This window comes from Crocuta crocuta, unplaced genomic scaffold, assembly GCF_008692635.1.
Source record: "Crocuta crocuta isolate KB4526 unplaced genomic scaffold, BGI_CrCroc_1.0 scaffold52, whole genome shotgun sequence".
NCBI lineage: Eukaryota > Metazoa > Chordata > Mammalia > Carnivora > Hyaenidae > Crocuta > Crocuta crocuta.
In genome coordinates this window covers 1,296,878-1,321,850 of record NW_027528617.1, presented here as the reverse complement: position 1 = coordinate 1,321,850, position 24,973 = coordinate 1,296,878, and the positions used below count along the sequence as shown (strand labels likewise).

At 36.3% G+C, this 24,973-nt stretch overlaps 1 long non-coding RNA gene across 2 annotated transcripts in view; it reads left to right on the top strand.

Annotated features, from left to right (window-relative positions):
• LOC144224146 (uncharacterized) overlaps positions 1–24,973 on the top strand; it is a 524,297-nt gene that overhangs the window by 291,196 nt on the left and 208,128 nt on the right. For both annotated transcript variants that reach the window (XR_013332956.1, XR_013332957.1), the window contains one exon: positions 10,434–10,504. This is a non-coding gene — a long non-coding RNA (uncharacterized LOC144224146). The remainder of the gene's footprint in view (positions 1–10,433; positions 10,505–24,973) is intronic.

Sequence of the window (24,973 nt, the reverse complement as noted above, 5' to 3'; positions counted from 1 at the left end):
TAAAGTGTTGAATATCATAATTTATTGAATACTGTGCTGAAAATGAAAAGCAGAATGGTTGTATGGGTGCAGAATGGTTTTAAGTGTATCAGTTATTTACTCTTGTGATTACGTGGCTGACTGGGAACTCTAGCTTGCTGCTTCTGCTCAGCATCACTTCAAAGTAAGGTATTGCATATCACTATCTTGGGAAAAGATCAAAATGCAAAAATCAAAGTACAGTTTCTACTGTATGCATAGATCTTTCAGACCATGCCGAAATCAGAAAATTATAAGTCAAACCGTTGTAAGTTAAACACAGTCTATACATTTTTATTCTGCATTTTGATCCATAGTAGCATGCATATTTAGAGTCAACTGTCATGTGATTAATTAATTAATTAATTAAGGAGTATGAACATAAATATCAAAAATCTACTAAGGTGATTCTATAAGTATTTATCCTTCTAAAAATATTATTGTCATTTTTTTAATTTTGAACCTCTAGCTAAGTTCTCAGATAAAACCTTTAAAAAAATTAGTACACCTGTAATTCTTGTTCATTCTCCCAAGGAGGATATAGGCAAGATGGCGGAGAAGTAGGGAACTCAGTACATTGCACTCGCTCCCATATCTTGCATGGAGAAGGCTTGAAGGCATAGGAACTATTACAGAATCCAGGAGTTTGGGAGGAAAAGGAGACAGAGTCCGCTGAGAAAACCTAACATGAGTGCGAACTGGGGAAGATAAAATCCGGCCCGGACCAGAGACACAGAGGGATGGGGGCGATTCCCCTCTGCAGGGAGTTAAAAGGGAAAGAGAGTGGCCTGCTCAAGACACGGTCCCTGTCACTGGGGAACAGAAAAACCTCCGCTCAGGACATAGAGGGACCCAGTTTCCCACTCTCCAGCCGACCCCAGGCAGGACGCACTCATCCCAGGCGACCTCCGGATGAAACTGCTCCTCGCTTGCCAACCTGACCTGGAGGAGATGGGAGCAGCGGCTTCTGGCTCAATCCCCAGGGGGAAAGGCGAGAGGCTTGGGACTGCCCTGAGGGGCTCGCCTGCGAGTTTGTGTCTCCGGCAATTTCAGTGGGGCGCTCGGACTGGGATCTGGAAACGAGGCCTGGCCTGCGATGTAGAGCATGGCCCACCTTCNTTTTCCTTTTCTTTTCTTCTTTTTGACTTTTTAATGTATTTTTATTTTCTATTATTCCCTTTCCCTCCTCCCTCTTTTCTTTTTACTTTTTCGTTTTCCCTTTTGGTTTGCGTGTTTGTTGGATTTGTCTGTGCGTTTGTGTGCCTTTGTTCCCTGTGTGTTTGTCTGTCTGTTTTCTTCTTCGGGGCTACCTCAAGAAACAAGCCAAAGTACACATGGGGGAGAATCCCAAATACCACTACAAGTAGGAAAATAAAATAACCAAGGTCTCAACAAGAGAGATCAAGAGATACCATTCAAAGAACACTTTCTGAAAGGAGAGGACATGCATAGTCAAAGAGCCTTCTTGGGTACAGCAGCGCTCACAGGTGCAGAAAGCATAACAAGTTTTTAAAACTAACAAGAGATAGAAAGCTAACCAAAATGATGAAACGAAAGAGCTCTCCTCCAAAGAAATTCTAGGAAGAATTGACAGCTAAAGAACTCCTCAAAAGAGATATAAGCAGCATAACTGAACAAGATTTTAGAACAATAATCATAAAATTAATCACTGGGCTTGAAAAAAGCATGGAGAACATCAAAGAAACTATGGCTACAAACACCATGGAGCTTAAAAATAGGTATGATGAATTAAAAAATGAGATACATAATAAACTGTAGGCGTCCAATGCACGGATTGAAGAGGCAGAAAGGAGAATAAGTGATTTAGAAGACACAATTATAGAAAAAGAAGAAACTGAGAAAAAAAAAGAGACAAACTGATCCAGGAACCTGAAAGAAGAGTTTGAATGCTCAGCGATACAATCAAACAGAACAATATCCATATCATAGGAATCCCAGAAGAAGAAGAGAAAGGGAAAGGTGCTGAAGGAGTCCTGGAACAAATTATAGCAGAGAACTTCCCCAACCTGGGGAGGGAAGTAGACGTTGAAATTCAAGAGGCACAGAGAACTCCCCTCAGACATAATTTGAATCAATCTTCTGCACGACATTCTCCCAAGGAGCAAGAGTTAAGGCATTAGTGCAAGAATCCGTTCAGACTAATTCATAGAAATCCTTGCAGAAAGGAGAAGTATAGGTGGAGAGACAGAAAAGGAAAGCAACTCAACTGGCATTTATATTTTTAAGTTTTATTTTCTCTGGTAATTTAAGCTTATCTATATTGTTTTTCTTTTATTTATTTTGTCATTTATATTGACTGAATTGATGATAATCCTGATCGAGGCAGAAAAATGCTATAAAATGACTCTAGTAGAAAATAAATCAAGGATGATATTTTAAACCTATTTGGTAATAAACACACAGCTGTAAAACTTTCATTCATATCAAAGAAATTAATTCTAAGGAAGTACAGTGTATTTACAAATGACAACCATCTACACATAAGAAGTTCATGCTGGGCCAATTGCATATCAGGCTTTTCAGGGGCTAACCATGAATGTCTGGATGAGAAAGCCACTGAGGATGGATTCTTTCTGACATTTAATTATAATGAACTTTACTAAAAACTAGAATTTATTCAGCCCTTGGATTTTTTTTCCTTTTCAGTTCCATTGCTAGCTCATGAGAATAGTCATGGAACAATGCACGTTATTATAGTTTCAGAGAAGATATTTCTGATTTTCAAAGCTAAAACAAAAATCAGAAATTGCTTTCTACTGGTTGCACTAAGCACTACAGGTACAGAAAATAAGATAAGACAAAACCCCTGCTTTCAAGCAATTCTCAGGTTAAGCCCATTTCAGTCATTTCCACGTTTGTATTAGGAATGTTTTATTGAGCAGTGTCAACCAATGAGGGCCATGGGATATCACTGGAAAATACTTGTTTAGAAGAATACCTTGTGGACTATTTTAGCTCTTCTGTTCTTTGTAACACTTGAAACAAAATGAATTTATGTACTTACTGTCTTGTCATCTTGTGATACATAACAGTGAAGTAAAGGCCATGAGGAACTAGCCTAGTTCCAAGGCTTTTATAAACCATAGTCAATTTGATGTAGCTGTTCATACAAAGTGGTTGTGAGTCATGGTTAAGTGATTGTGCCATGTCTAAAAGGCAAACTTATGTCTCAGAAAAGAAGCATCCTCTGGATAGGTGGTTACATATAGTTTTTGTAAAGGTATTTGGAAACTTTGATTCAGAAGAGACCACATCACAGAGAAACTGTTATTGTCTGAAAGCACATTGGTTATAAAAACATTTCCATACATTCTTAACTAAATCTCAAATTGCCATCTTTTTTTGTGATCACTGGAGCTAATAGTCTAATTGTGTGCCAACAAAATATGGCAGACATAAGGGTAAGTAGAGATCTAGAAGTCCTGGGAAGGTTCATACTTCTCTAACATTTGATTTTATTTCCAATATTCACTCTAACTATGATAATATCAATAAATTTCACTTTGGGTTTTCATGTTATAATTCCATTGTCTTCTCATAAGACAACAAAAATAATGGAAGTCAAAAAGAATATATTTAAGAAAACTGAAAGGAAAGGTGTTCATTTATTTTACATAACATGCAGTAGTATTCTCCATGGCGTAGCTCCTAACTTTCCAGTTTTAATTCTTGCCATGCCTCAATGTACATTTTTTTTCTTTTTTATTCACCCAAATCAACCAATTGGCAACCGTTCCCTAATGTCCTAATATCCTCCTAATTGCTGTACATGTTGCATCTCACTGTGCTCCTTGTGTGCTTTTTAATATCCACAATATCTGGACATTTCCAGAACGAAAACTGCAATGCAATTGGCCCAGTTAGTCTCATGGAGACCAAGTTCATTTTTCCTTTTGGTCCTGTTCCTTTTTTCTTCTTTGCCCACACTTCCCTGGGCCTTTTTGACTCACCTCCCTTGTGATATTGGATTCTCTGGGAAGCAGATATGGAGACGGAGTAGAAGTGCAAAAGAGGAAGGAGAGGAGGAAAGAGGCAGAAATGGACAAGGGGAAGCTATCAGACTATGATGCTGACCTGATGAAGCTCAACAGACAGGTGTGGAGCAACATTTTCCCTTAGAGGATCCCACGTTGGATGAAAATAGACAGCTTCTTCTATCACTCTTTTGGTCAGTCATTGCCTAGGTTGTCTTCCTCTGTCCTCAGATAAGAATGACCTCAGCTGGAAAGCTGGGATAGCCCTTGATATAGTTCATGTCAGTCACTCTTACATTCCATAGCTTGCAGCTGGGCAGCCTGGCCTTTCTTGAAGAGGAAGGTCTCTTTGTCACATCCTGCTCCTAGGATCTTAGTCACACATCTGAGATACAGCAAAGTATTCGATGTCACCAATTTCTGATTCCATCAGGGGATATGCTCCTCCTCCATTTATTAGGACGGGGCCTTAGATTTTCAGATTCAAGATAGTAAAAATAAATAACCCTTTCTCCAGTGGATTTAAGAATCCCTCATAATGTGACCTTGTTGGCAAATTTGAAGGCTCTATATTTTTACATTGTCTACTTGATCGCCAATATACTGTAAGAAAAGAATGAGGAAGAAGAATGATTCAGATCAAAGGTCATATTCTTTGTGGAAGGTTTTTCCAACACCCTCCTCGAAGCTGAATTCCCTGTTTTTCAACTGTACTTGCACTGGCTGCTGTGAATACCTCAGTTATAGCACTTAGCATATTGTTTTCTAGNGTTTCCCTCTCCATCTGCCACTCCCCTGCACTTTCCTGCACTTTCTCCTTCTCAAATAAATTCCTTGTCCCTCTGTCTCTAACTCTTAGGCTTATAATAGATGCTTTGGATTTGAACTCAAGTGTGACAGCAGGGCCAAACCCACTGTGATATAAAGCTGCATTTTCATTAGATTTCCAAACTATTGGAAAATAAACTCAATGCTTAATCAATTCCTTATCAAATATTTATAGTATACACATAACGAATTCAGAAAATACTGAATAGTTTTCGGAAGAAAATAAAATCTTATAATTATATAGTCTAAATATAATTAATAGTAATGTTTTGCTTCCTTTGTGTTTTTTATGATTTAGAATTTTTATAAGTTGGCATGTGGACTTTTGCACGTAATATTATATTTACCATTTATCAAATTAAATTTACCATTTATAAAATTACCATGTCATTTAATATTATTAAAATTATTTAATTTTTTGCTATTATAAGAAATTAGGTAGTTTCCAATATTTGCTTTTATGTAGAACCTGTCATGAACTTATTTCAAAACAAATCTTTATTCTAATCTGTGACTATTTCCTTCAGGTTAAACAGTAATATATTTATTAATCTTTGTTCATGTTGTTGAGCTATTTTCCAGAGAGTTTATACCAATTAGTCCTTCCCTATAGATGTGTGTGAGGTCCTTTCACTGTACTCCTGGCAGCATTATTATCTTTAAAACAGGACAACTTAGACAATATAAACAATGGTTCCTTCTCTTTTCATGGGGATTTCTCTTAATAACTTGAATATTTTATTTCATATTTTATTCGTCACTTATATGCCACCTTCCATAATTCTTATATTCATATTATTTGTCCATTTACTATGAGTTTGAGTGAGTTCTTAATACAGTAAGTATTATTAAATGTGTTTGTCATTATTGATGTAAACAATAGTCTCAGTTTGAATTGTCTTACAATTTAATAAGATTCTGCTCTTCAGAGAGCCTCAAATTTTATCTAGATTAATTTAACCAGCATTTCCTAACCATCTATTTGTTTCTATATTTAGAAAGTGTGTCTTCATTATAAGATCAGTTAGTCATCATTCCCATCTATTTTCTGCTTTTATTTTAAAATAAAATTTATTTTAATGGATGGTAGTTTAAAGTTGTGATCCAACTTAATATGCTCCTCAAAAGTATAATTTCCCCAAAACTTTTCAGTAATTCATCCATATACATTGGCTTACATTGCTTCTTTTCCATCTATTATGACCTTTTTTATTTTATTGGTTTTAAGATAGTCTCTAATATTCTGTTGATTTATTTGCCCGTTCTTGAAACAATATTTACAGATATTTTATAGATGCTTGAAAAGAAGGTATATTCACTGTTAGCGGGAAACATACATACATGCATCCAGATATTCAACTTTGTTTCAGGTCAATCCAAACACCTTTAGAAATAAGGTGAGTGATATGAATGTGCCCAAAGCCCAAATGTAATTCATCAGGGAGTGGTTTCAATGAGGTTGGCAGGGACAACACATACCTGGCCTAGAGACACAAAGTCAAATATTAAAAAAAAATATATTGTACTTATACAATTCCTCAGTACCAAGTATGTTTATAGAATTAATTTGGTTTCTTGTCTCTACATTCACATACTCCAGGATTCCTAATTACGTTGGGAGGGGGAACTTTATTCAAAACAAACAAAAAAATAAATAAAACAATTGTTACAATCTTTACCTTCTGAGTGAGAGGGGGCAAGAATGATGTATATATTTTATTGGGAAAAGAGATTGTAATGGGAGGAGATAGGAAAGCTTGAGCTTTCAAGGCTTCTATGAATTCTTCTGTTAAACTCAAACTATTGGGTCATTTGCTTATCAGAGCATATGATCTACTCTTTGGACTTTTGAAAAGCTAAATTTCTATGCAAATATATAGTGGTGAGGCTTAGGGCTGGCACTTAGGAGGGTGGAGGGAGAAATTAGACACCTTGTCTTTGTTGAGAAGTGAAATGATGAGAAGTTTGTGCCAATATGTATTCAGGTTGAAATAACAGTTTACAAATAAATAAATTGCTAAATAAAGGGAAAAAATTCCACTGGTGCCCGATGAGATAACCTAGGACACCAAACCACCTATCGTTCTTACTGTAATATAAATATATGTCAGAGAAAGGACCTGGAAGTGCAGACTTGATCTCCTGGGCCAGACAGCCACAGATAGGGTGGAGAACCCACACATGAGAGAGATCCATGACAGATCAACTCTTTTCAATACCTTTCATTCAGAGAGGTCACTATCAGCAGCCAGAAAAGTGTCATGAACTGGAATAAACCAACAGAGAGTCTGTCACAATGAGGGAACATTGAAGAGGATTTTTGAGTGGAGGAAAAAAAGGCAATAAAGGAGGAAGGTTTGGGTTTGTTTTTGTTTTGTGTAAATCCAATTAAGTACTGTTTATTATTTTAAAAAAAATTTAATGTTTTTATTTTTGAGAGAGAGAAACAGAACATGAGCAGGGGAGGGGCAGAGAGAGAGGGAGACACAGAATCCAAAGCAGGCTCCAGGCCCTGAACTGTCAGCACAGAGCCTGATGCAAGACTCAAGCTCACAAACCATGAGATCACGACCTGAGCCAAAGTCGGATGCTTAGCCAACTGAGCCACCCAGGTGCCTCGAAAAGGGCTGGATCTCAACTCAATGAAGTACAAATATGAAATTTTATTTTTCTCTAATCAGTTCTTTCAACATTTATCAAATTATTCACTTCATTCTTTAAGAGTCTCATAGACAGATTCCATAACTTTTGGACACTCTCTGATTTAAAAACTCAACCCAATCAAGTTTAAAAATCCCTTCATACTGGATATAAAATTTTGCTTTGCCACATCACTTCTTAAAATCATGATTCAAAGGTCTTTAAGTGGGAGATTAACATGAGCAATCCTTGTATCCCCTTCCTTCACCCTCTCATCTAAACAAGTGGAAAAATGGACTGAAAAGTTAATCTGTTTTAACCGGGTAGAGTTGTGCTTCACTCTTTGTTGGCTTGAGCTGGCTTGTGCTGTTCCTCTGGCTAATCATGACAGGCTGTTGATGGTGGCCTCTCTGTGTGAAAGGCAGTGAAAGAATTTTTCTCTCATGGTGGGGCATGTGTGAGTTCTTTGCACCATCCTCTGAGATCTTCCTGTGGCTCCTTGGGGCATCTTCTCTTGCATACACACTTCTAATTTCTCCTACTCAGTTCCCATCTACAGTGGTGTATACCATGGACTCCCCATGCTGGAGTCCCTTAGGCTCCAGGGTAGCCTTCTTGGATGAGGTACTGGCAAAAATATCTCAAGGTTAGTTCCTTTTCTGGTGTCCCGTGGACCTATAAGAACTCATACACCCTTCGAACAGCAAATGAAGTCTTGGCTGTTCTACTGTTATCATCTCTCTTTAATTTGTAGGGGCAAGTCATCAAGTCTTGGCAGATAGCTACTCCCTCAATGCAAGGGCAGCTTGCTCATTTTGGAGGGACTAAATATTTCTATTCAACAGTCTCTGAGAGAATTCCCTTCTGCCATCTTGGCTTGAGTGCTGGGGAAGTACATTTTTCTATGAATACTATATTTACCAAAAGCCCAGTGACTTCAACAAGCTTTCCTTCTTTCCCTTGAGTCAACTCCTTATATAGGTGGTTGGGTTGTTTGTGGTGGGGATGGGACCTGGATGAGGATAGTAGGCTAATTTTTCTATTTTTCATTAGATTTTGTGGGAGATATTGAGGTCCAGAGCCTCTCTTGAGAATGTGGTATAATAGCTTCTCTTTGTCCTCATATTTGAACTCTAGTAAGGTTAGGATACTTAACAAATTAATAAAGTATTCAGTTGCTTATCTACGTTGTCTGAACAGTTCTACTCAATATTGTTGGATGGAGAAAATCATGCATTAGAATAAGGCAGAATATCATATTCCTGTGGTCTGTGTAGAATCCAAGCAGTGAAATCATACTGTTGTTTAGTGTCCTTGCCCTGCTCTTATTTCTGCCCTGGAGGGTTAAGCTGGTTCTTTTGGGAGGGAGTAAAAAAAAACATGAATCTTTAGTTACACATTAAATGCAGAGCTTTCTAGAGTGTATGCTGTGTTGTTCTTATAAAGTATCCTCCAAATAAGCAAACAAAAAAAATTTTAAAAAACAAAACAAAACAGAAAATCACAAAAAAAACCCCAAACCAAAGCAATAACACTGATATTTGTAGTATTTCCCAATTTCCAAGGTGTAAATACTTTCCTATGTATTTCCAGATGTGATCCAGTCACTAAATGCATAGAAGGAAAGAAATCCACATAACTGTCTCTTTTTTAATGTGTATTTATTTTTGAGAGAGAGAGAGAGAGAGAGAGCGAGCACGAATGGGGAAGGGGCAGAGAGAAAGACACAGAATCTGAAGGAGGCTCTAGGCTCTGAGCTGTCAGCACAGGGTCTGAAGAGGGGCTCAAACTCGGGAATTGTTCGATCATGACCTGAGCCAAAGTCGGACACTTAACCAACTGAGCAACCCAGGCGTCCCCCACATAAATGTCCCTTGTAAGCCAGTACAAGCTGGCTGCAGGGCATCATTATTTAATAGATATGACTCTATAGAGTTATGATGGAAATTATGGTGATATTGTAATGCTTCTAATACACTCTACCCAAGCTATTTATTGGAGCTATCTTTAAGAGAGAGAGAGAATTATTTAATTATTTTCTGAGATGAGGCAAAATGAAGTAGACCTAAAACCAGAGCATCAGGGAAATGTTAGGGCACTTTTCCTGGGGAAAGCAAAGCTACATAACAAGGCAAGAAGCTAGATTTACTAGAAAAATGGGTGAAATTCACAGTGGTGGGATAGCCAAACACTAATGACTTTTTAGAATAGGCTGTCTAGTATGTGTAAATAGTCTGCTCATCGGGGCTGTAATTTTACTTCACTGCCCCAGACTTTCACTTATGTTTACTACACACACAAACAAAGGCCTTTGTGAGCTGTTGTAGGATAAATGAAGAAAAGGATCTATGTGCCATGTCTGGGCCAATGCACAGTGAATAAAGTAGAATGAAACAGAAGGCAAGAATCTAATGAGGTACAGAGGGCAATAACAAGGCTTGAGGGAATTTTGAGAAGGGAAGACACAGGAATTCTCAGAAGTGTTGGGAAGAAACTTTTGCCTGATGTGTAATAGGGGTGTTTACCAATCTTATTTTTGACAGAAAGATGACCTTGGCTGACATCTGGATATTACTTATTCTAGTGTTAAAAATAATTATGACCTTATTTTAATTTATTTGATCTGCCAAAGGTTATTATTTGTTACTATAACTGTGTTTCTGTCATTTACTCATGTATTTAACAGTCTTATTTTACACATTTTTCTTATAGTATTTGAAGCATTAAAATTCATGGCTGTTATATAACTTATTTGTGGATTATCAAGGCATATTTTCCTGTTGTTTACCCAAGAACATGGTGTGCTTTTTCATTTGTTCAGATATTTTGTATCTCTCAGGCAATTTAAAAGTATTCTTTATAGATCTTACATTTTTCTTCTTAAACATTCCTAGATGTAATAGAGACTGCTAATTGTCCCCTAATATTATTTCTCCTCTTGTTTTCCTGCAGTAGAAATCCTGGATTTTAGCTGGAACATGTCTGCCTAGAATAAAGTCTTCATTTCACAGCCTCCCTTGCAGGTAAGCCTGGCCATTGACTATGTTTTGGACAAAGGGATGTAAGTGGAAGAGGTATATGCAATTTTGAGGAATGTTTTTTAAGGGAGAAGGTATTTTCTCTTTTTTCCTTCTTGTGGCAAGAATGGGACACCATGGTGAGAGAAGAAACAAGAAAGGAGCCCAGGACTCATAGGAATCTGTGGAATAGCTATTCTAGTCTTGGGCCCCTGACCACTAGACTTTTCACATGAAATAATAACCACTTGTGTGTCTACGCCACTGAGTTTTATGTTGCATGTAGCTGAACCTACTGGTAATTTATTTACTAAGCATTAAAAAAATCTTTTACTGGTATTGTAAATGCAATATTTTCCCCAATATGTCTTCTGATTATTATTTTTATGTATAAAACATTGATATATTCACTTTGTATCTCATATGTGACTGAATTTTCACATTGTAGTGATTAGGGAACAATGATTGAACACAGAAGAGAAGGGAAGCACTGGTTTATGTGATTGCTTTAGCACTTAGAAGATACGAGGGGGGCAATGTTTTTTATACCAATAGTGGAGATGATTTGCATTTGTTAGCTGCTGCAGAAATTTCACTAGACAAGAATGAGAGGTGCAGGGCAGCCAACTACCAAGGTACATCATGAAGACTAAACAGAGCAGCATTTAAAGAGTGCCTTATCTCCTGCAACCAGAGAGCCATCTGTGCTGAAAATTAGGCCTGAAGTTTGATTATGAGACTGGCAGAGTTACAAGAGATTGAATTCATAGTCCCAGCTAGTATCCTATGGTAAAGACAAAGGCATGTAATGGGGGCATTTGGGTAGATGCTTTTGAGAACCATCAACCCACAGATTCCTGTGAACCTCCTTAGGCTGGTTAACCTACCTCCCCCTTGTTAGAGGACAGTAGTGTCCTGCTGCAAGGAGGCAAAAACCTTATCTGAAATAGATTTCTTGAAAAACAAGTTTATTCTCCTCAGGATCTTTCACTACATACATTTATGTATGTATGTATGTATGTATGTATGTATGTATTTTTTTCTTGATAATCTGATAGAGCCAGACCTCAGCATGGTCTTTCTATGGAACTACTAACCCTTCAGGAGACGACATATACTGCAGGCTATGGCTCATATTTACCAGCAGGAATCAGAGCAAAAACAAACAAACAAACAGACGAAATGTATGGGGATGAATCTTGAAGATGCTCAGCTAGGAGGACCAGAATATAAAACTACATAGGAACAAGTTTTGCCTTTCATTTTTTTCTCTTTCCTTCAACATAACTTTGTTATTAGATAAGTTATTTGGTTTTACTTTTGGAATCTAGATCTTAGGTGTAGGAGTCAGATGTTCATGATGATTGGAATTTGCTAGGAGTGCTATACCTGGATGATGGAAAAGTGAAGAAAGGAGATCACTTATGTATTGGAAGAGCTGTGATAGATGCATTACTGGGTTGCAGGTCTAAAAATAGTGAGGTGGAAGGAGAAGCAGTTGTGGTGAGAAAATGGCTGTGATTGAATGTTTTTGGGGATGGAGCAGTTATGGACTGTGACAAGGCGGGGTGCCAATCTGGTTGTGGGTATCCAAGTGGAAAGTGGAAGAGAAGGTTACATGGAACCAGTAAGCTGGGAAACTGAAGGGCTCGGTTTGTTGGAACAGCAAAGTCCTTCAGGCAGATGATAGGTTTTAACACGGAAGGAAAACTGGATCAGATGACAAGGACCTGCATTTCATTTGATGACAGTAGCAAGAATGGAGTGGAGAGTGAACTAAAATTGCATGAGTCTTAAAGAGCAGGTTTTATGTGACAGGAGTGGAGGTAGGAATGGTCTGAAGACAAAGGTACACTCCTTAGAGTTCTGAATCTATAGAAAGACAGTGGAAGAGAAAATATTTTCGTCTTGTGTTCTTTAGGGTAGGAAAATATTTTTTTCTCCACCCAGTCAGATCAGTCTTACTGTTTATAGAAATTACTTCAAAGTTCCAGCAATATCCGTTCTGTCAATATGAACACATTTCAAATGTAAAGTTGTGAGAGGCCAATTCATAGTGCTGCCAACTTATTGCCATTTTAAATGGCAGTTTAAATAAAATCTTTATTATATATGTCAGTACATTATATAGACATATATATATGACATATATGTCAGTGGGAAGCCATATTGAGTTTATATAAATTTTAAGATTTTATAATATTCTTCAGCCAATAATAGGCTTAAGACAAAGTGATGCCAATGTAACTGGACAATTTAATAAAAAATTCAAAGCCATTATTTTAACATAAATCTCAGTTTTCAAAATGACCAATCTGTTCATTTCAATACTAGTTTAAAAGCACAGTTTTCTGTCCTTTCAAAGTTTTCCATGACAGCTGTTTTCTTTTATATGTTTCTATTTTTGCCTATTACTCCATAGAAAACAATAAACAGAAAATTCTGAAACAGATGGCTACTATTGTATTTTGTAGTTTATTTTTAAAATATGCAACGCAAAAGATCTGCCATAATCTGGAACTAATTTTCTGAAAATGATTTTGACTTGATGTTTAATGTGGATCCAATTGCGAATGATCATGGTATATGTAGTGACTAGACAGACACGAAGGTGAGCATTTTGCTTCTGTGGAAATATTTGACGAAGTTACTAAGGTTTTATTTTATTTTTTAGTTAAATTCTACTCTTGTATCAATAATCTTTTGAACGTCAATTCAGTCTTTGTACTTGCATTTGTTTTCTTTCCATTAAATCTATATTTGCTTCCATTTTCTCACCAAATTATATTTCATTTTACAGGGCTAGACATGCTAGAAGACTATGGTCCCTATTATTTCTAAATTAGCCCCACCGTCCTATTATTTAACGTATGGACCTCATTAAGATAATCAGGAAGAATATTTAAATAAATATCTGCTTCCAAGGTTACTTATTAACAAAATGCATGTTTTTCTAGGATTATCATGAGAAAGGTTGATATATTCAGATATTTCCTATGCTATCATTTTTTCACTTTGAGGTTTAAAGTTCTCTATTGGTGTTCTAGAAACCAGAGAGCTGGCAAATCAGAGAAGAGTTGACTTGCTCATTCTTCTTAGAAAAAAATAGAAATATTTAGTTAGGATTTTAGCAAATAGGCACCCATGTTAAATAAATGCAGTTCATCTAACAGCTATATATATCAAATGTTATATATACATGTTTTGATATATATTTTTTGATTTGATATTTTAAATTAATTGATTCTTTTAGCAAATATTTATTGAAATATTTTTGTGTTTCAGACATTACCTAGTTGTTGGGTGTGAACAAACCAGACAAAATTGTATTCAAATGGGAAGACGGATAATAAATAAATGCACACGTAGTATAATTTTAGAAAATCCAAAATGCTGAGGAGAAGAAATATCATAGTAAGGGAATAGGAAATGACTAATGGATGGAGATAGGGGCATGTTAGATATATTATTATTTCTTCATTTCAAAAAATTTAGATCAAATCTGTGATATTTGCTACATAAAAATTTATAGAGATTTTAAAGATCTTAAGTCTTTGTCTCTGCAATTAATATAAAAATACTAACACTTTTCCTTTTTCCTCTCTGATCATTATCATTTGCAGTCCTTACCTAGAATTTTAAATTTGCAAGTTATGCATTATGTTTTCCTTTTGTAACCATCTTAGGTAGCTTAGTAAGGGGCAGACAAATAAACTAACTTGCAGTTAGTGCGTGAGAAAGCATTATGAAAATAAAAATAAATGAAAATAGAAATAAAGCCTCATGTTCAGATATTTAGTAGTGTGATACATAAATCTTTAGGAGAACTGGATTTTAAGCTACAGCTTTTATTTATTGATTTCCATTTAAAATGCATGGGTCGTATTTGCCTCATCTGCAAATGAAGACAGAACATTTTCTAAATTTGAAGACTAATGTTGTATAATAAAATTAATTCAGGAAAATTTCAGATCTAATAATTTTGATGCTATTAAAAATCAAATTCATAATTCATGTTCTAGATAATGAGACTTGTAAAAATCAAATTTGCAAGTACACTGTAACAAATACTACCTCTAATCAGATTTCATTCTTTTTGTTTGTTTTGCCTATAGCACAAGGTGGACTTGTTTATGTCCTGTGTCTGAAATGGACTAGCATCTAATTTACTCTTACTAATTCCAGACATCGATTACCTGTCAAAGAACCATTACCTTTAGTTTTCTTTACTTAAATTAGCATTAGCATCTGATTTTCATGGGTATGCTTTTCCCAAAGAAAAGAAACTTCTCTTATAACCCTAAGAACAAAAGAAACAGGAGGACAAAATGCATTCATTTTATTGAATCCACTTGGCTTCTTGTGACCACCTCCTTTACGATGCTCGCAAACCACTCCCCGATGGCCTGTTTTACACACTTCGCTAGAATCAATACAAAGCTTGCCGGTTTCAATTCATGTTTCTTATTCTTATTTTTGTTTGTTTGGTTTCTGTAAATTGAGACATCTCTCAGTCTCTAGTATTCAGTGATAAACACATTACAATCTTTTTGCAAGTTATTTCAGTATCTTGGATTGTAATATATTGGAGTCAAAAGTCTTGAAAGCGGTTAGGCCCTGTTGTCTGCTCAACTGCATTGTAAAAACCCCTCTACAGGAGAGGGTTATGTTTATACTCTGAGTGTTGGGGTTTTCCCAAAGGTAAATAATCTATCACTCTCTTGGGCCTACATTCCATTCCTTCCATGTGCTCAATATAATTGTGAATAGCTTTTCTACTAAGCACGAGAGGGGATTGTGCACACAATAACATTTTATCCATTGCTTAGGCCCTGGCCTTTGCTAATGCCAGTTTCCAGTAGACCTCAAAGGCCAGGAAACCAAGTAATACAGAACTGATACCTACTAATTCTATGTTCATAAAGTTTCTTTTACTTACTTACTAAAGAGTATAAGTAGTATAAATGAAGGGCAGTTCTGAGCTGAGGCTGTTCTGAACTGTAAATGTGTCTCTTGAAGGATGTCTCATATCTCCACCTTACCTTAAATTCGTGGTCTAGTTGAGTTTCTCTGTGTTAAATACAATTCACAAAGGCACTAATCTTTTGCTTTGAAAGTAGTGTCATGGAAACTTGGGTGCAAACATCCTGTTTACCGATCTCTTGTCCTATCACATGGAACAGAATACATTTGTTTGTATACTATCTTTTTATAGGCTTCAATTTCTCTAATTTTCCTGTAAAGTTTATTGATTCAATTTTGCTATATTATCAATGCATTATTACTACAAAGAAGTCAATAATCTGCCTATCACTAATGGAATATATTAAAAATTATTTATCATTAATCATAAGCAAAGTAGTTATCTCTCATTTTTCCATAATACTCTTGTTTGTAGTCCTCTTTTTAAAAATTTTTAAAAATGTTTTATTGATTTCTGAGAGAGAGAGACAGAGAGAGGCAGCATGATCAGGGGAGGGTCAGAGAGAGTGGGAGACACAAAATCTGAAACAGGCTCCTGGCTCTGAGCTAGCTGTCAGCACAGAGGCCGACACGGGGTTCGAACCCATGAACCGTGAGATCATGACCTGAGCTGAAGTTGGACGCTTAACCAACTGAGACACCCAGGCTCCCCTGTAGTCCTCTTTTTGAGGTAATGCAGTGGCCTTTTGTAATGAGTGATTTGGGCCATTAATGACAAGTCCAACTAGGTTTTGGTTCATTCATCTTCCCTTAGCCCAGCCAAAAATGTGACTACAAATAAACATCATGTCTGACTGATTTTTGACAGAAAGAACTCCAAGGAGTCTCTTGGCTGTTATGTTTGTCTCTTCATCTACCTAACAGGACTGACACAGCTCCAAGGGGAGCCTCTGGACCCTGAGTTTAGCATGTCCAAAACCTGACTGTGAGATAACCTTTTTGGTGCACTACCTTGACCCCTTGAAATTCTGGCACAGTTTCTGGGGTCTCTAAGGCTACCTGGGTATTGGTAAGGAATGACACATCGAAACACAAGCCTTTACTATAGTACCACACGCAGATGCTTGCAAGTGTGTATTTCTGCATGATGTCTCTGCACGTGGAAACTGACAAAAACAGTAGAAGAAATTGTGCTAATGGGATACTACCTTCTCTGATGACAGTACTGTTTTCAGATCTTCCTTTTCCTGGCTGTGACAAAAAGTGATTTTTTTAAAAGTTTCTGTTTTGAAAAGGATGTGAATATAAGTGGTGGATGTGAATATAAGGATGGGCGTCACACTGGCAGGCAGATTCTCCAGTGCACGTTGCACCGAATGTTCACTGTTCCTGCTTTTCATTTGATTCTCTTGAGGAGTCTGTTCTTGTCTGTGCAGGAAGGTATTCATTATTCTCCAGTTGTATGTCCTGGGTTTCTAAAAGCAAAAATATGCAAAGCCAGGTTTTCAGTCATTTGAGAAACTCCTTCATAAAGTAGAAATGTAGTGACTTTATTAGCATGACTAAAATCATTACAACAATGCTGTTCATGTCTGCTGTGCTGTTGAAGGGTTGACTTCTTTTTTCCTAAGGCTTCTGGTAATTGTCACTATTGTAAAGCATTTTTTTTTTCTTTTTTAACTCAATCAGTTTGTTCTTAGACAATCATGCAAAGTTGGAACCAAACTTAAAATTTGGGCTGGAAGTTGTGAGGTATATTTAACCTGTGGAAAATTTGATGTTAGCATTCTTGCTGCATTTAAATATGAAGGAAGGAATAAAACGAAGACATTTTTGGATTCATTTTGGTGCAACTGTCTGAAGCTTTCCCAGTATCTCCCCCATTTCTGAAGTCTCCAAAAAGAGATCACTTCCAAGCAGTTTCTAAATAGCTCACTACCTTGAATTCACACTTCATTCAATGCCATCCGTTCTGCCAGAGTATCTCCCTAAAATATTATTTAGACCAGGTCACTCTACTGTGTCTAATGCACTTGTGTCTAATGCACATGTCATAGCCCAACTGTCAGGATCTTCTATGGTTTGGGCCTATCACACTTGGGATATCTAGTTAATTGCCTTTTCAAGTCTAGTGCCATTTCTGCCTAAATATTAGGAACTGTTCAGCAACAATTATATCACTAGCTTCCATAGCATATGATTTTACTAGATTGGTTATATTTCTCTGGTACATGCACTTGTAAATGTAAAAAAAATTAATTCAAAATTTTCAAAAATTAATTCAAAATATACCAAAGTCTTGTTCATGAAACTGCACTAACTGGATCCTGGCTCCGTAGATCTCTATGACCAGCAATTCTACTCATTAGGTATGTGTTCATTAAAGTTGAATGCATTTGCCAAGCCAAGAGAGATGTACAGTTATACTCAAATAAGCATTATTTGTGATAGTCCAAGGGCAAGGTAGCTATAGATAGAATTTATAGAGTATAATTTAGCTAGAAAAAATCAATATATGAAAATCTACAGAAATTCTTTGAATTAGAAAGAGTATTTTAAATATTCAAACATATCTTATTTGAAGTAATGATAAAAGAAATTTAATAAGCTGGGTATTCCTGTATGGAAAAAGGTTTATATTATTGGAGGATATTATATAAAGTCAAACAACTACAGAGTCATAATATGTTTCCTTAGGGAAAGAGTTAAGACTATAGAATATAAAATTCCATAAAAATATTATTCCAATCACAATTTCAGTGGAGCGAAAGTTTCATTTACTAGAATGAGATAAATGAAGTCAAATTTCATATCATAGTATTATTGTCTGAGAATAGCTATGCCAATTTGAAAAAGGGCCTGGAGTACTTGATTTACCAGATATTAACTGCTACAATAATTCTGTAATTCAGTTGCTTGTACAAGGTAGTATAAATGCTAGAACCAGCAACCGTCACATTTTAGTGGCCAAACACAATTATTTCATATTCCTGTAATAGGTGGTAGAGGTGAGAGGCGCTTTTTCAACAGTCAGTCAGGGATATGCTTCATCAGGTAGGAGACAGAAACTACAGCAGTAATTTGAGCAGGGAAATTTTAAATTAGAGATTTATGAGCTAGGGGGATTAACTACTAAGGTATAGAGAGACCTCTAAAGAACAGAGGAATAGCAGATATGGGAAGTAGTTTCTAACTCTATGTCTGAGGTCGAGACTTAGAAAAGCCTTCCTTGCAGCCCCCAAAAGCTGAGAGTCAGAGCTCTTTGGAGAGGATGTGGCTGTGGGCAGCTGGAAGGTGAGAAGATTTGCTGAAGTGACACAGGCTGAGGCTGGCAAGCAGAAAACTCCGCAGTATGCTGGTGAGACTCCGTTAGAAACTGCCTCGCCAGGGAAACTTGCTGGGTGGCTGAATGCCGCGAGGTGTCCAGCACACCGTTGCCATGGGCTGCAAGAATCAACAGGGAAAACTGCCTCAGAATCAGGATAAGAAGCCCATTCCTCTTAGGGTGTCCCTCTAACACCTTCTGCTGACAAGCTTAGCCTTGTGCCACCTGGCAAAGGAGGAGTGTTTGTTTATAGGATCTGACTTCAGTGTGACAAAGCAGGGCAAAGAGGGGTATATTTGGCGCTGAGACGCAAGGCAGTGATAAACCAGCACACCCGTGTCCTTCTGTCTTGTGGCTTTTCGTCCCTTCTGAAAATCTTCATTCACTCAGTGATTGGCAAAAAGACAAAGTCTCACTTTTCCTAAACTTCCTTGCTGTGTAGTCACTAATCACGTGGCCTTACCTAAATGCAAGAGGAATGAGAAATGTATTTTGTTTATTTATTTATTTATTTACTAATTTGTTTACTTAAGTGTTTATTTTTGAGAGAGAGACAGAGAGAGAGAGAGAGAGTGAGCAGGGGAGGGGCAGAGAGAGAGGGAGACAGAGAATCCCAAGCAGGCTCCGTCAGTCAGCGCAGAGCCTATGCAGGGGCTCAGTTCCACAAACCGTGAGATCGTGACCTGAACTGAAATCCCGAGTGGGACACTTGACTGACTGAGCCACCCAGGCTCCCTGAGAAATGTATGTTTGTGGTATACACAGGAAAAGGAGGAAAATACCGATACTGATGATCAATTGTCATTTCTACCATAACCCATAATCAAAGCAATATGTTACCACGCTAGGAAAAGACAACTAGGTCGAAAAATAGAGAGTAGATCAGTGTATATTAAGTAATCAATTTCAAAATTAAAAATGAATATATTCATTGGCTCTTTGAAAATCTAGCTTATAATAAGAAATAAAAGCTCTGTTATGGACAGATATTTATATAAGATGATTTATCACAGAATTTTTTTGTAATGGTTTACAAACACATATACAAGCAAAAAAGACCTAAACAAACCCATGAATGTCCAAGTTGAATCAGTTTTGATATATCATACTAGAGAAAATAATTCTATAATTTAAAATGAGTTAGATTCTGGTACTCTTGGGTGGCTCAGTTGGTTAAGCGGCTGACTTCAGCTCAGGTCATGATCTTGTAGTTCATGAGTTCAAGCCCCTCATGGGGCCCTGTGTTGACAGCTGGGAGCCTGGAACCTGCTTCAGATTCTGTATCTCCCTCTCTCTCTGCCCCTTTCCCACTTGCACTCAGTCTCTCTCTCCCTCTCTTTCTCAAAACTAAATAAACATTAAAAAATTAAAAATAAATAAAATAAAATGAGTTAGATTCATATTTATGAACTGGAGGAATGTTTATAATACATTAAGTAAGTGATGCAACATATTTGGTACAATTCTGTTTTTGTAAAAAAATAATCTTTAGATGATTATTATTATTATTATGTATGCTTGTATATATTTATATGATCAAGGAGAAAAATGCTCACATTGATTACCTAGGCTGGGGGATGGAAAGAGGGAGGGAAATCATTAAATCTTCCTTCATGCATTTTAGCTTGTTTCATTACATACTTAGCATCAATTTCTTTTCTAAGATGAAATAACAAAATGTGAAGTAAAAAAATAAACTTTTATCTATGGTACAAATAAACAAGTGTCCTAGGTCTAGAAATCCATGCGAAGAGCTGCCTTTTCCAAAATGCTGTCAGACATAAATTTGAACTGGTTACTTGGCTCACCTATCCCTTTGTCTTACAACAGCTCTCTACCTGCCTGCCTTTGAGCACTTGCAAGAGAGAATTGCTCATAACAGTGAGATGATAATGAAGACATAGTAGCATTTGGACAAGAACTGTCTTTAACTGAAATAATGTGTTGGCATATTTAGGATGAAGGTGTGGGAAGGTAGTTTGGGTATAATGATAGTGTAAGTTGCTGTATGTCTGTTGTGTAATATTCAGATTATGCTAATATTTAATGATAATATACATGCATATGTAAATATATATATATTATCTTATACATATGTATGTATACATACATAAACACCTGTTGCTTCTTATGTCACATCTGACAGGTGTGAAGCAATACCTCATTGTAGTTTTGATTCGCATTTCCCTGATGATAAGTGATGATGAACATATTTTCATGTGTCTGTTGGCCAATTGGATGTCTTCTTTGGAGAGACATCTATTCATCTTCTGCCCGTTATTTAATTGGATTTTTTAATTGGGTTTTGAGTGTTGATGTAAATATATATACATATATATATATTAACTTACAGCAATCTTTCTTTTATATTTTTAATTTAATTTAATTTTTTATCTGACAGCCATCTTTATAGCCGTCCTAAAAGGATAAAGTTGTATAGATGTAGAAACTAAGAGATTAAGTGCTTGCTTAGTTTTTTATAGCTAAGTAATAGAACTAGAATTTGAATTAGTTCTTTCTGACTCTTTTTAAAAATTTTTTTAATGTTTTTATTTTTGAGAGACAGAGAGAGACAGAGCATAAGTGGGGGAGGGGCAGAGAGAGAGGGAGACACAGAATCCAAAGCAGGCTCCAGGCTCTGAGCTGTCACCACAGAGCCTAAAGTGGGGCTCAAAACCACAAACTGCAAGATCATGACCTGAGCTGAAGTCAGATGCCTATCCAACTGAGCCACCCAGAAGCCCCCAAACATATTTTTATAATTTTTAAAAACTTTTTATTTTAAAAAGATTTTATTTTTATGTAACATCTATACCCAATATGCGGCTTGAGCTCACAACCCCTCCTCTACCAACTGAGCCAGTCAGGCACCCCTCAATCCACCTTTATTCAGGAGGGAGATTATACATTATATAACCACCTCCCAGATAAATCAAAACTCCCAAACCGTGAGATCATGACCTGAGCTGAAGTTGGATGCATAACTGACTAAGCCACCCAAGCACCCCAGTTTTCTGACTCTTAAGTAATTGCCACATTAAAATAGGCTACCCAAGGCATTTCAAGCCAGTAAGGACTCTTTTTATATTTAAATTTGCTATTAGTAACACACATTGGGAAATTTGTTTGTGTACTGGGACCAGCTTTTAAAAGTGGAATGCTGTCCTACAAGTGTGAATGGGTTTTCTTATCAAGCTCCTGTATGTTGATTAAAACTCTCCTGGGAAGAATAAGCTAGATTTTTGTAATTGATTTTGCTTATTGTGGTAAAATATACGTAGCATGAAAGTTACCGTTTTAGCCATATTTAAGTGTACACTTCAGTGGCATTGAGTACGTTCATATTGCTGTGCAACCACCACCCCATCCATCTCCAAAACTTTCTTCATTTTTCCTAAATGAAACTCCTCACCTGTTAAAGAGTAATTCCTTATTTCTCTTCTTCCAATCCCTGGCAACCACCATTCTTTCTGACTCTATAAATTTTGACAGCTCTAGGTACTTCATCTATGTGGTATCATAGGATATATATACTTTTTTTTTTCTTTTTACTGTCTTCAAGTATAATGTCTTCAAGGTCTATCCATTTTGTAGCATGTGTCAGAATTTCCTTCCTTTTTAAATCTGGATAATATTTCATTGTATTATATATGCCACATTTTGTTTATCCATTCACTCATCAATTGATATTTAGATTGCTTTTGTCTATTGTAAATAATGATATTACAAACATGGGTGTACAAATACCTGTTAAAGTGGCTGCTTTCTTTCTTTCTTTTTTNAGTCAGCACAGAGCCCGACGCGGGGCCCGAACCCACGAACCGCGAGATCATGACCCAAGCGAAAGTCGGACGCCCAACCGACTAAGCCACCCAGGCGCCCCCTCTTTTTTAAATTTTAATACAGTGTTATATTAGTTTCAGGGGTACAATATCATGATATATCAGCCTTTGCTCATCATGATAAGTATATTCCTTAATCCCCATTACCTATTTCATCCATGCCCCATCCCTCTCCCCTCTGGTAACCATCAGCTTGTTCTCTATAATTAAGAGTCTGTTTCTTGATTCGTTTCTCTCTCCCTCTTTTTCCCTGTGCTTGTTTATTTGTTGTCTTAAATTCCAAATATGAGTGGAATCATATGGTATTTGTCTTTCTCTGACTGACTTATTTCACTTAGCATAATACTCTCTAGCTCCATCCATGGGTTGTTGCAAATGGCAAGATTTCATTCATTTTTATGACTGAATAATATTCCATCATATATATAACCATATCTTTCTCCATTCATCTATCAATGGACACTTGGGCTGCTTCCGTATCTTGGCTATTGTAAATAATTCTGCTATAAACATAGGAGTGCACATATCCCTTTGAATTAGTGCTTTTGTATTCTTTGAGTAAATTCCCAGTAGTGTGAATCCTGAATGGTAAGGTAGTTCTATTTTAAACTTTTTGAGAAAACTTCATACTGCTTCCATGGTGGCCTGCATCCATTTGCATTCCCACCAACAGTGCACATCCTCACCAACACCTGTTGTTTCTTCTGTTGTCAATTGTAGCCATTCTGACATGTGTGAGGTGAAATCTTATTGTAGTTTTGATTTGCATTTCCCTGATGATAAGTGATGATGACTATCTTTTCATGTGTCTATTGGCCATCTGGATGTCTTCTTTGGAAAAATGTCTGTTCATGTCTTCTGTCAATTTTTAATTGGATTATTTGGGCCTGGGGTTTTGGGTGTTGACTTGTATCAGTTCTTAATATATTTGGGATTCTAACCACCCTTTATCAGATATGTCATTTGCAAATATCTTCTCCCATTCTTTGGGCTGCCTTTTAGTTTTGTTGATTGTTTCCTTTGCTGTACAGAAGCTTTTTATTTTAATGTAGTCTCAACAGCTTATTTTTGTTTTTGTTTCTCTTGCCTTAGGATACATATCAAATAGCTGCTTTCAATTCTTTTGGGAATATGCCCAGAAGTAGAAATGCTGGATCATGTGGTTATTCTATTTTTAATTTTTTGAAGAACCACCATACTGTTTTCCATAGCAGCTGCACCATTTTCCATTCCCACCAGCAGTGCACATTTCTCCACTTCCTTGCCAACAATTGGTTTTTGTTTGTTTGTTTGCTTTTTTGATAACAACCATCTTAATGAGTGAAATGGTATCATTGTGGTTTTGATTTGCATTTTCCTAATGTGTAGCGATGTTGAGTATCTTTCCACGTGCTTGTTGATCATTTGTGTACCTTCTTTGGAGAAATGTCTGTTCAAACCCTTTGTTTTTTAATTGAATTGTCTGTCTTTTTGTTGTTGGTGAGCTAAAGGTGTTCCTTATAAATTCTGGTGTTACCTTTTGTCAGATATGATTTGCAAATATTTCTTTTCCATTCAGTGTGTTGCCTTTTGGTTTGTTGAAAATGTCATTTGATGCAGATAGTTTTTAATTTGAGTAGAGTCCAGTTTATTTTTTTCTTTTGTTGCTTATGCATGGTATCGTATCCAAGAAATATTTTCCAAATCCAAAGTCATGAAGTTTTCCCTGTTTTGTTCTAAAGGTTTTATGGTTTAGGTTTTGCATTTAGATCTTTGATCCATTTTGAGTTTATCTTGTATATGAAGTAAGATAACGGTTCATTTCATTGTTTTGCATGCGGTTATCTTATTTTCCCCAAACCTCTCATTGAAAAGACTGTCCTTTCATGAAATAAAATGATGCCAGTCCATAAAGGAAAAAAAATACTAAAATAATTAGAAATCAACTCATAGTTCTTAGGGGATTTAAAAATGACAAATTTACATTGATCCTGCAAAAATAATTTCAATGTTTATTTAACCCTAATATTTTATGGCTACTGAGGAAGAAGTAAGTACTATTACATATTTTTATTACATGTCACATTCTAGATACTTATATATGTTATCTTCTTTAATCTTAATAAACCTATGTATAAGTGCTCAAAATAGAATTTAACCCAGGTCTAACTCCAGACTTTTGTTTGTCTCGTATAACATGGGAGCAATTTTTAATATAAATGTGAGTGTGTGTTTGTGCATATGTACGTACACACATGCATGTATATATACACACATGCACGCATATATACATACATGTATATTTCTACACATATGTAAGTATATGTACATATATGTATGTATATACACACATATACATACATATGGAAAAAACAAACCATCAAACTTATTTTAAATATGAAGTAT